Source organism: Pongo abelii, chromosome 17 (genome assembly GCF_028885655.2).
Source record: "Pongo abelii isolate AG06213 chromosome 17, NHGRI_mPonAbe1-v2.0_pri, whole genome shotgun sequence".
In the NCBI taxonomy this organism is placed as follows: domain Eukaryota; kingdom Metazoa; phylum Chordata; class Mammalia; order Primates; family Hominidae; genus Pongo; species Pongo abelii.
Window position 1 is genome coordinate 49,419,115 of NC_072002.2, and position 13,126 is coordinate 49,432,240.

Consider the following 13,126-nt stretch of genomic DNA (forward strand, 5'->3'; position numbering starts at 1 on the left):
AAGGAAATTCAAAGTTATGTAGTTACTATAGCAACGACAGCTAAGACACATTGCAGATTCACATACATTCATGTATTTAAATCAAACGCCCATATATAAATATAGTGTGATAGATTTAGAGTTGCTATGGAAATTGAGTTTGAGCTTTCTGCTTTCCTTAGGGACTTCAGTGTTTTAGCCTTAAAATCAGATTAATAGGAATGCTAGAAAAGTGGTTTCAAAAGGAAGCAACCTAAGTAGAATAGAATAAAGTATTTGAACAATCATAATTAAATCCCTAAATGTAGATTTGAATAAATCCTAAAGTGTTTTTCAAGAACATTGTTGAATATTTGAATATTCTCACTCAACAATTACCTTTAATGTTGGGTTTTCTACGGCTGTTTGTATGACTGTAAAATGTAATCATGTTTATTCATTTGTTTAGCAATGTATGAGCATTTGTTGAGCACCTGTCATCTTAAGTACTCATCACCTCTCACCTTCTTTTGGGAAATAAGAATTGCTTTACTTCGTTGGGTTTTTTGTTTGTTTGCTTTGCTTTTTACGAGAAGTAGTAAAAAATAGCAGTAAGGAGTGGTTTTTATCCTTGTTCTGATCTTGGCTTTATGGCCCAGAATATAGTCTTTTTTGGTCAACGGACCACATGCACTTGAAAAGAATGTGTATTCTGCAGTAGTTGGTTGTATAGTGTTTTAGAAATATCAATTAGATCAAGGTGTTTGATGGTATTATTCGGATCTTCTGTGTGCGTTTTTTTACTCACCTAATACCAGCGTCAGAGTAAACAGATCTGTATTTTATGGATTTTTTTGTTGTCCAGTTCTAACATTTGCTGCAGAGTCTGTTGAATTTTCCTGCATTGATCATGGAATTGTCCATTTTTCCCTTTACTTCTCTCCATTTTTGTTTCTTGTATTTTAGTGCTCTATTACTAGATGTATATGTATTTACGAGTGTTAAGTCATCCTGTTGAATTGACCTTTTTTGTCTTTTTTTCTTCTAAAAAAAAAAAAAAGGGATATATGTGCAGAACGTACAGGTTTGTTACATAGGTATATGTGTGCCATGATGGTTTGCTGCACCTATTAACCAGTCCTCTAAGTTCCCTCCCCTCACCCACAACACCCAAACAGGCCCCAGTGTATGATGTTCCCCTCCCTGTGTCCATGTGTTCTCATTTTTACCTCCCACTTTGAGTGAGAACATACAGTGTTTGGTTTTCTGTTCCTGTGTTAGTTCGCTGAGGAAGATGGCTTCCATCTTTATCCACATCCCTGCAAAGGACATGATCTCATTCCTTTTTATGGCTGCGTAGTGTTCCATGGTATATATGTACCACATTTTCTTTATCCAGTCTGTCATTGATGGGCATTTGGGTTGGTTCCATGTCTTTGCTATTGTAAATAGTGCTGCAATAAACATATGTGTGCATGTGTCTTTATAGTAGAGTGATTTATATTCCTTTGGGTATATACTCAGTAATGGGATTGCTGGGTCAAATGGTATTTCTGATTCTAGATCCTTCAGGAATCATCATACTGTCCTCCACAATGGTTAAGTAATTTACATTCCCACCAACAGTGTAAAAACATTCCTATTTCTCCACAGCCTCGCCAGCATCTATTGTTTCCTGACTTCTTAATAATCACTATTCTGACTGGTGTGAGATGGCATCTCATTGTGGTTTTGATTTGCATTTCTCTAATGATCAGTGATGTTGAGCTTTTTTTTTTTCATATGTTTGTTGGCTGCGTAAATGTCTTCTTTTGAGAAGTATCTGTTCATATTCTTTGCCCACTTTCTAATGGGGTTTTTTTTTTCTTGTAAATATGTTTAAGTTCCTTGTAAATTCTGAATATTAGACCTTTGTCAGATGGGTAGATTGCAAAAATGTTCTCCCATTCTGTAGGTTGCCTGTTCACTCTGATGATAGTTCCTTTTACTCTGCAGAAGCTCTTTAGTTTAATTAGATCCCTTTTGTCAATTTTGGCTTTTGTTGCATTGTTTTTGGCGTTTTTGTCATGTAGTCTTTGCCCATGCCTATGTCCTGTATGGTATTGCCTAGGTTTTCTTCTAGGGTTTGGGTTTTACGTTTAAGTCTTTAATCCATCTTGAGTTAATTTTTGTATAAGGTGTAAGGAAGGGGTTCAGTTTCAGTTTTCTGCATATGGCTTGCCAGTTTTCCCAGTACCATTTACTGAATAGGAGATCCTTTCCCCATTGCTTGTTTTTGTCAGGTTTGTCAAAGATCAGATAGTTGTAGATGTGTGGTGTTATTTCTGAGGTCTGCTCCATTGGTCTATATGTCTGTTTTGGTACCGGTACCATGTTGTTTTGGTTACTGCAGCCTTGTAGTATAGTTTGAAGTCAGGTAGTGTGATGCCTCCAGCATTGTTCTTTTTGCCTAGAACTGTCTTGGCTATACAGGGTCTTCTTTAATTCCATATGAAATTTAAAATAGTTTTTTACTAATTCTGTGAAGAATGTCAATGGTAGTTTGATGGAAATAGCTTTGAATCTATAAGTTATTTTGGGCAGTATGGCCTTTTTATTGTATGAAGTGTTCCTCTTTGATAATATTCTTTGTCTTGAAATCTATTTTATCTGACATTAATCTAGCTACTCCAGCTTTTATATGCTTACTGTTGCATGGCATCATCTTTCTCCATGATAAGTTAAATTTATACCTGTCTTTGTCTTTATAAAGTGTGACAGCATGTAGTCACGTCTTGCTTTTTTATTCATTCTGATAATCTTTACTGTTTAATTGGAGTGTCCAGCCCATTTACATTTCATATAATTATGTAATTATTGATTTGGTTGGATTTAGATCTACCGCATTGTCGTTTGTTTTCTGTTTGTCCCCTCTGTTTCTTGTTTTGTTGTTTCTCCCTTCGTGTCATCTTCTGGATTTTTAAAGTACTTTTTAGAATTCTATTTTAATTTACTTACCGCCTTTTAAACTACACCTCTTTGCACTAATTTTTTAGGGGTTGCTCTAAGGATTACAATATATATTCTTGTTTTTTCACACTGTCCTTTAAATTAATACTGTACACCTTTATGTAAAATGTGGAAACCTTGCAGCCACCCCTCCCCTTTGTTCTTTGTTATAGTTGTCATATGTATTACATTTACATACATTATGAACCTCACAAGATAATGTTATAACTTTTGCTTTAAACCTACACTGTCTAATACACGTTGGCTTTTGAACATTTGAAATGTGCTTATTCATCATTAAAATGTGCTGTGCGTATAAAATGCATGCTGAATTTAGAAGACTTAATATGAGAAACAGAATGTAAAACATCTAATAATTTTTGTATTGATTACATGTAGAAATTATATTTCATATATGTTGTATATATTTTGTATATGTTAAAATCAGTGGAGTTTTTTTACCTTTTTGATGCAGCTACTAGAAAACTTATGTGGTTCACATATTTCTATTAGACGGTTATGCTTTAAACAGTCATATCTATTGTAAAGAAATTACAGGAAAAGTTGTTTGTTTCATATTTTTACTATTTTCGATGTTCTTCATTTCTGAACACCCAAGTTCCCTAGCGGTTTCATTTCTCTTTAGCCTGAAGGACTTTCGTTAACGATTTCTTATACTGGGTCCAGTGGCAAAAATTATTTTAGATTGTCTTTTTCTGTAAATGTCTTTATTTTACCTTCATTCTTAAAGAATATTTTCACTTGATAAAGGATTCAAGCTGGGTTTTGTTTTTCCTTTTGTTTTATTTTTTGCCTGTAAGCACTTTAAAGATGTTATTCCACTGCATGTGGCCTCCAAAGATAAGAAGTGCATACTCATTCTACCCTGTATGTAATACATAGTTTTTCTCTGAGTGCAGTCAAAATTTTCTCCTTATCTTTGGTTTTGAGTAGTGTGACTATGATGTGCCTAATTATGGTTCTGTTTGAATTTATCTTGTTTCGGAGTTCATTATGCTTCCTGAATCTGTGAATTTATGTCTTTGGGAAGATTCCAAGCATTATTTTTTCAAATATTTTTTTCAGCTCCATTCTTTCTCCTATCCTTCTGGGACTTCATTTGTCCATATGTTAGAGCTTTTGAAATTATAGCACAAGTCCCTGAGGCACAGTTGATTTTCTTCCCAGTACTTATTTTCTCTCTTCTTTAGATTAGATGGTTTCTGTTGATGTAAATTCAAGTTTACCCTCTCTTTCCTCTGTCATCTTCATTCTACTGTTGTAGAAGTCTTCATTTTTAAATTTCAGCTATTGTATTTTTCTGTTTACTTTTTTTTCTTTCTCTGCTGGGTTTGCCTACCTTTTCATTCATTATGAACATATTTCCTTTACTTCACTAAACATGCTTATGGTAGCTGCTTTGAAAATTTTTGTCTGCTAATTCCATTATTCTGGCCATCTCACAGTTGACATCTGTTGATTTTATTTTTCTTTGAGAATATGTCACATTTTCCTGGCTCTTTATATGTCAAATAATTTTGGGTTATGTCTTAGTTATTGTGAATTTTAGTGCTCTGTAGACTGGATTTTGTTATATTGCTGCAAAGAGGGTTGATGCTTGTGAGTTAACGGCACTTAACTCAATTAGAGTCCAAGGGAAAAATACTCAGGAAGTTAACTCCCATTCAAGGGGATCTTTAAGGGGATCTAACCTTGGCCTCAGGCCTGTGCCTTTATGCAAGACTTCCTTTTCCTTATTATTGCAAAGTTGCGCTAAATCTTCATTTACCTTTTGAGAAGCTCCTTAATTTAACCACAAATGTTGGTCTTTCCCTAAAGCCATTATTTACTCTAAGAAATTCACTTTAGGACAGTCTATGAAGGCATTTGACTTCCCGGAGCCCTGTAGGGTGGGCACAGGTACTCTTCTTGTCCCTTGATGGTCTCGCCATCAAGATGAGTCATGCCTGTTTATTCTTACAATTTTCCAGTGGATGCCTGCTTGATACTGCTATTTTACAGTCCCCAGTCACTTATCCACATACCATCCTACCCAAGTACCTTACATGTGTCTTTAAGGATCAAATATTAATTTAAGAAATCATGTAATAATACAAGGAAAAGATGCATTTTTCTTACTAGCCCCATAATTAGCAAGACTTCTCTTCAAATAGATGTTAGTAATTCTCATTATTATGTAGAACACTGTTTCTTTCTTTCTTTCCTTCCTTTTTTTTTTTTTTTTTTTTTATGGACTGAGTTTCACTCTTATTGCCCAGGCTGGAGTGCAATGGTGCAACCTCCGCCTCCTGGGTTCAATCAAGCAATTCTGCTGTCTCAGCCTCCCGAGTAGCTGGGATTACAGGCATATGCCACCATGCTTGGCTAATTTTGTATTTTTAGTAGAGATGGGGTTTCTCCATGTTGGTCAGGCTGGTTTTGAACTCTCAACCTCAGGTGATCCACGCGCCTCAGCCTCCCAAAGTGCTGGGATTACAGGCGTGAGCCACCATGCCCAGCAGAACATTGTTTCTTTTACCCAACCCCTACCCCATATTAGCATTGCATCCTTTTGACCTGTTCATATTAAGAAACTATCCCATTGCTAAGCTGCATACCATTTAATGCCTACTCCCTTAGCTACATCAAGACTTGGAGCAAATAGAAAGAAATATTCTAACGGCCCAACTAATTAAATTATTGTAGGAGATCCTCTACTCCCTGGAAGAAGAGAGGTAGCAGTGGTTTTGTTCTTCTGGTTACATATGTAAGATGTATAAAAGACACTGCTAGACTTTTCTCCTCAAAGAATAACTGAAACTGCATTTCCCTACATTTTAGTCTGTTCAGGCTTCTATAACAAAATGCCATAAACTAGGTAGCTTTGTATAAACAACAGAAATGTATTTCTCACAGTTCTGGGGACTGGGAAGTCCAAGACCAAGGCACCAGCAGATTCAGTGTCTGGTGAGAACTTGGTCCACATACATGGTGCCTTCTCATTGTTTCCTCAGATGGCAGAAGAGGCAAGCCCCCTTAGGCCTGTTTTATAAGGGCATTGATCTCATTCATGAGGGATCTGCCCTCACAACCTAATTACCTCCCAAAGGCCCCACCTCTTAATACTACTTTGTTGGGGATTAGGTTTCAACGTATAGATCTGGGGGGGAGCACAAACATTCAGACCATAGCACCTACCTCTTATGATGATAAAAACTCCAGCATAAAATATGAGCAGTGCTCTGCCTTGCCAGGACACTGAATATTTCTGAGTTTAAAATATTGAGCAGAGAGAAGAGCAGAAAATTATGAAGAATTCTGGAGTTTCAAATAGGAATCTCCTGGCAGTGTCTGTAGAAAAGCTCAAGGGCTTCTTCCTAGGAAGAGCTATACATTTTTCATTGCCATCCTAATTTCTTTGCTTACTGAGGTAGCATTTTTGACAGATGATTTACTAATTCACTTTGCAATTTTTAATTATTTTGGCTTTCTGGGTCAAAGTATGTACACTGTTTTGTTTTGTTTTGTTTTGTTTTTTAAACTAGAGTGTTTTAAAGCTTAGAGATCAAAACCTACAGAATGTTGTGATACTATTACTTTGTAATTCAGAATCTGAATCTTAATATGAATAGAATTTTTCATGAAAGTTAAGGAAAATGAAAACAGTTAAAATGTAGAAGGAAGGCCAGGCACATGCCTGTAGTCCCAGCTCTTTGGAAGGCCAAGATGAGAGGATTGCTTCAGCTCAGGAGTTTGAGAACAGCCTGGGCAACATGGCAAAACCCCATCTTTACAAAAAATACAAAAATTAGCCAAGCGTGGTGGCACACACCTGTAGTCCCAGCTACTCAGGAGGCTGAGGTGGGAGGATCACTTGAGCCTGGGGTTCAAGGCTGCAATGAGCCATGTTCATGCCACTACACTCCAACCTGAGCAACAAAGTGGAACCCTGTCCCAAAAAAATAAAATATAGAAGGAGTCATCAGTAATATTAGCAAATATTTATTGAGCACATATTAAGTGTCAGCTATTATCCTAAGAACTTAATATGTATTCAGCGATTCTAAAAGACAGATCATATTATTACCCTCCACTTTAAAGTTGAGGAAACTGAGGCACGGAGAGGTTTAGTAACTTGCCAGGGTCACACACTAGAAGGAGAGGACTTAAGATTTAAGGCCTGACTCTTTGATTCCAGAATCCATGCTCTTTCATCATTATATTATATTGCGTCTCTCCTGTGTCATGGATGTGGTCTTGTTTTCTCCTCTTACCTCCTCCCCACACTATACTGAACCACAGTAAATTTCACAACCAAATTCAAATTACATGGTGTATGGAGGATATAAAAAGCTCTGCAATGTTGCTTAGGCTTGAGACAACAGAACACATGCTGTTCTATTGCGATGACATTTATTTTTTTTATCGTGTTTTTTCAAAAGTTCAAAAACATTTCCTTTCATCCTTACAGTAGGTTCTAGGGTGAGAGAGAGTTACTATACTGTAGAGTTACTGTCTACATTTATAGATGCAGGAAATGTTAAAACCATTTGTTCCAGGCCTCTTATTAGCTCAAAAGCAGAAGTGTATAGAAAGCCAAGAATATTGAGCCCTAGATTAGTAGAATTACTAATCTCTGATTTCTTAATCCTTCAAGTCAATTAGCTCTCTGTGTGAATGGTCTGGGTGATTTGAAAGTGAAGAATAGATGCGATTGGCATGTATTTGGACACACAGAGTCTGTTCCTTCGCACAGAGCTCTGCAGAGGAGGGCGAGGGTCTCCATTGTTGTCCTCCCTGCACTGGAAGGCAGACCATCCTAGCCCTTTTTAAAACAGCATTGGGTCATTAATCTTATATAGCTGTTCCTGATATGTGTTGAAATATTAATTCTATAACTAAACCCCATGTGCTCATCTGATGGATCATTCCTTTTCTCTCCATAGGAATAATATCAGATTTTACTTCTCAGCCTAGCTGTAAACCTCGCCAGGCCACACAAGACAGTGACTTAGCATTCATTCTTAGTTTCCACAGCAGCATATCATAGATTGTCTGTGAACCTATTTTTCTTTATTATTGATACTTTTTTGTTGTTACTTAGTATATTGGGCAGGAATAGAAAACAGCTTTGACTTACAGAATTTTCTAGAATCCCTTTGAATTGGGTGAACTACACTATAACTCAACTCTGTCTTGTTCAATCATTGTTCCCCCTTGCCTGCCTGTAGAAGGTCCTCATATAATTATTGAGTTGATGAGTTTAAGTTGAATCATTGCAGCATTCATCTGGATCAAGGAAGATGTAGTACTCAGTCAACACATGGCGGTTTTTGAAGGGCTCTCCAGTCATTTCCATCACCTGAGAAGTCCCTTACACTGTAACTTAGAAAGTATGCTAGCACACTACACAGTAGCTCAGAAAATGTTTCCTTTTGAAATTTTATTTCAATAGTTTTTGGGGTACAGATGGTTTTTGGTTATATGGGTAAGTCGTTTTATGGAGATTTCTGAGATTTTAGTGCACCCATCACCTGAGCAGTATACACTGTACCCAATATGTGGTCTTTTATCCCACACTCAGCCCCCAACCTTCCCCACCCCCAAGTCCCCAAAGTCTATCATATCACTCTTATGCCTTTGCATCCTCATAGCTTAGCTCCCACTTAGAAATGAGAATATGCACTATTTGATTTTTCATTCCTGAGTTATTTCACTTAGAATAATGGCCTCCAGCTCCATCCAAGTTGCTGCAAAATACATTATTTCATTCCTTTTTATGGCTGAGTAGTATTCCATGATGTATATATACCACATTCTCTTTATCCACTCGTTGGTTGATGGGCACTTAGGTTGGTTCCATATCTTTGCTATTGTGAATTGTGCTGCTATAAATGTGTGTGCATGTGTCTTTTTCATATAATTACTTCTAGAAAATGTTTCTTACCAGTTCCTACTTTTTGGATTCCTTGCTCTTTTTGTGAAAGCTTTACCTGAATTCTCATTCATTCTTTTTTACTAATTGATTTAGTTTGTCAAGGAATGTTTGTTGATGCACTGTAAGAGATTCTGGAGATACACAGTGATTCTGACAAGACCCCTGTTTTCAAGGAAATTACATCCTAGTGGGAAAATCTGACAATAAATAGGCAATAATAATAAAGAGAGGCGAGTTCCCTCCGCATATATAGGAAGAACACCTGGGCTAGTCTTAAACATCTTCTATAAAGGTTTCTGAAAAAAGTAAAGTTCAAGCAAAACTTAATGTATAAGTAGATGTTAGCCAAATGGAGGTGTGTTGAAAAGCATTCCAGGCAGAAAGACAAGGATGCTGAAGTCGAAAGAATGTACTCCATTCAGTAAAGTGCATGTCGTTCGGTGTGGATGTTGAGATATGAGACTGCAGAGGGAAGCAGGGCTCTTCTTATTGCTACAAAAATAAAATCACAAACTTAGCAGCTTAAAACAACACCTATGCATTATTTCACAGATTGTAAAGTCCAGGCACAACTTAGCTGGGTTCTCTGTTTTAGGATCTCACCAGACTATAATCCAGGTATCCGCTAGGGTGGTGGTCTCATGAAAGGCTCAACTGGGGAAAGATTTGTTTCCAAGCCCCCTCAAGTTGTTGACAGTTTCCTTGAGGCTGCAGGACCAAGGCTTCAGTTTCTTGCTGAAAGCCACCCTCAGTTCCTAGAGGCTACTTGCACCTCCATGCCTTATGGGCTTTTCCAACAAAGATGCTTACTTCATGGCAACTACTTCTTCAGGGCAGTAGGGGAAGTCTCTCTGGTGTGTTTGCCAGCAAGACAGTCATGTAGTAACATAATGGTAAGAGTGACTCCCATTACCTTTGCCATGTTCTGTGGGTTAGAGTCAGGTCACGGGTCTTACATACACTCAAGGGGAGGCTATCATACAAAAGCATGAACACGAGGAGGTGGAGATCATTAGGGTAAGGGGATTACTGTAGGATTTGTTTGTCACACCGAGGTTATACTTTATGGTAGGGAGTCATGGAAAAGTTTAAGCAGAAGTGTGCTTTGTATTATAGAAAACACATTAGAGAGGGCACAGTTAGAATGTCATAAACCAGCTAAGAGGCTTTGCAGCAAACCACGTGGGAGAAGACAGTGGCCTTAATGAAGGTAGTAGCCATGTGGGTGATGGAGACCGTAAGATGATACAGTCAGCAAAATTGGTTGATTAATGGGTTATGGGAAGTAAAGCAGAGGAGGAAATCGGGGATAAATGTTACACACATTTCTGACTTAGTAGTCGGTTGATAGAAGCAGAGATCCCTGGACCAGGAGCCTGGTGAGCATGGGGCTCACCTCGGAGTTCTCCCTTCCCTGAGCTCCAGCCTGCCCTGTGGCCTCAGACTATGTCTCTCTTAGCAGGAGAGTCTGGATAAGATGGTGTTAATGGAGCACAACAGGCTGGCCACCATCAGAAAAACAACCGCAAACACTGGTCTTGCTAGTTATTGGTCAACAGGGGCTCTGACTGGAGTCTAAAGGACAAGACATTATAAACTTAGTACTTATGTTCCCCCAAAATGACCATCCTAGTGTATAAGCTTTTTGGTTAAATGACTGCTGCGTACCAGGAGTGCAGTAGCACCCTCGATGTAGTTGTTGTGGTAACACCTGTGTGTCGTCTGCCCAGTGGGCTGGCTCAGTGTGCTGGGCTCTGTCACCATCTTCCCCTGTTACTGCAGTAAACAGGCAAAGGGGTACTCCTCTAAATTATTGTTGGGATGTGGTGTGTGTGGTTTTCACTGGGGTAAGTGAGCCTCACCATTTCTGTTGCTCTGAGAATGATCAAAAAATAATATTTTAAATGAAGATAGTGATTGGATGTGATACCTAATGTGTTTTAAAGGACACTTAATATTGTACCAAGATGTGAGGTGTGAAAAGTCAGTAGTTTATCGAAAGAAATAGCATGTTGAAATAACTATTTAAAAGAGAATTTTTAATACTTGAGCCATTTTAAGATGCAGAACGCTTTCCTGCATTTTCCCACTGTGAAAAATTCTCTGAAACCAGAGTGACTCAAGCAGAGCCTGGAAAATACTGGAGAATCACATGATGGCTAAAAATAAGCACATCATCTCTAGCAGGGACAGTAAGCAGCAGGGCAGAAGTAACTCAGTATGTGAAGGCTCACACTCACTGGACATGCTCAGGAGAGTCAGTCCCTCTGTCCTTGGCAGGGGCAGGCTTTGAGACCACCAGTCAGCGAAGAGAGGTCCTCAGGTGCTGGCCACTCTGTGCCACAGCAGCCATGCCCTCGGCAAGCCCCCGACCTGCAGCGCGCCTCACTCGTATGCTCTCCCAGGGGCAGAGCCATTTATTTTACACTGTAATGACCCCTAAACAGTGGATTGGGAGGGAAACAGGCTGACTCATAGCTCTTGTTACTGCCCGTTTTCTCTTAAGCCCTCCCCTTAGAATCAATAGCACATGCCATTGATCACAGAATGTCTTTTGTTGCTGTTAACATTGCAAAACATAGGTTTTGTGAAATCGCTGGACATTTGGCGACTGTTCTGTAGGGTATAGAATAGGGTTTCCTAAACTATAGCATTGCAAGTACTTTACCAAAAACACAACAAATCTTGTCTTGGGCACTCACTGCTCATACCCAGGAAAATTACTGCAATAGCCACCTAGCTGGCCTTTCTGCATCTCCCCTCAGCCTCCCTGGTCTGTTCTCAACACAGCAGGCAGAGTGAGCCTTTTGAAAGCAAAGCTAGATCGTGTCACTCTGTTCAGGATCCTGCAGTGGCTTCCCTTTTCCCTTGCGAGGTCCTTTGCGACCTGCCCTTCCAGTACATCTCTGACCTTCTGTCTACCTACAGTATCCCATTCTTACCCTGCCCCACCCACCTGACCTGGCTCCTGAGTGGAGAAGGCAGGGCCTTTGCACCCCCATTCAGCATTTCCTCTGCCTGGCCTGCTCTGCTCCTGGCTGTCCAGACGGCCACCTTCCTCTCCTGCCTCAGGTCTTGGCTCAGGTCTCACACTCACTGTGAGAGACCTTGAAGAAGGAAGGGTTACTCCTGCAACTGGCATGTTCCCTGCAGGGAACCTGGAAGTTGTGACTATGGAGTTTGTTACAAGAGCTGTTGGCTTCTGTGAAGAATGAGACTTTTGAGCCACGGTGACCCCACACAGGAGGTTCTCGCCTCCTGTGTCTGTGCCAGACTGCTGCAGAACTCCCAGTAAGAGGGGCACCTGGCGCTGCCCTGCTGGTGCTTGGTGTTCTGACCTCTGTTCTTCTGGGTGGCCTTGGTGTGAGTGTGGCCCATGAAAGTACCATGGGTCTGAGTTGAAAAACTGAAACTGGAGGAAGACCCGTAGTGGATGCTTAGGCCTTCCATGAAATTCCTATTTAAAATTGCTACTCACCCACCCCCAGCCCAGCTCTCTCTACCCAAGCCTGCTCTGCTTTTCTCTTGTTCATAGCACTTATTTTCTAGTTTATTCTATCACTTACTAATTTATGTTATTATTTATTGTCTAGTTCCCCTGTTAGAATGTTAATTCCACAAGGACAAGCATCTTGTGTGTTTCATTCATTGTTTGATCTCAACTGCCTGTTAGCTTCCCAGGTACATAATAGGGTTATGGCTCAATAAAAATTTGCACAAATGAATGAATTAGGATAATTTAGAAGAAGCACAGACGAAGATAGATAGGGAGTGCATGGAATGGAAGGAACCTATGCCTTGGAGCCCATTGGTGGGTTATGGGTTAATCACATTTTTTGTTTCTAAAAACAAATTTATTGAAGCTGAGCATATTTACATGATGCAGTTGTGCATCTTTATACAGTAGTTGTTCACTGTGTAAAAACTGGGTTAATCAATTTTTATAAAAATGTTCTTTAAATAAAAATAATCCTTATTTTCTTAGTATTTCAGCTGTTTTTAGTAGTATCTAGAAATGGGAAACAAGTGCACTTTTGCATCATTAGTTGAATCAGGTCTCATTTGCTGAGTAATAATAGAAATGTAAGCTACCATTTATTGAGCACATACTATGTGCCAGACCCTTATGTAAGCATTTTCCATGTATTAAGTCATGTACCCCTCCCAACTCTGAGAAGTTGGCACTGCTCCTCGTTTCTTAAATGTAAAGCAAGCAAGGTGGCCACAAAGCCACACCAGTCA

At 39.2% G+C, this 13,126-nt stretch overlaps 1 protein-coding gene across 4 annotated transcripts in view; it reads left to right on the forward strand.

Annotated features, from left to right (window-relative positions):
- MAPRE2 (microtubule associated protein RP/EB family member 2) overlaps nucleotides 1-13,126 on the forward strand; it is a 162,903-nt gene that overhangs the window by 126,386 nt on the left and 23,391 nt on the right.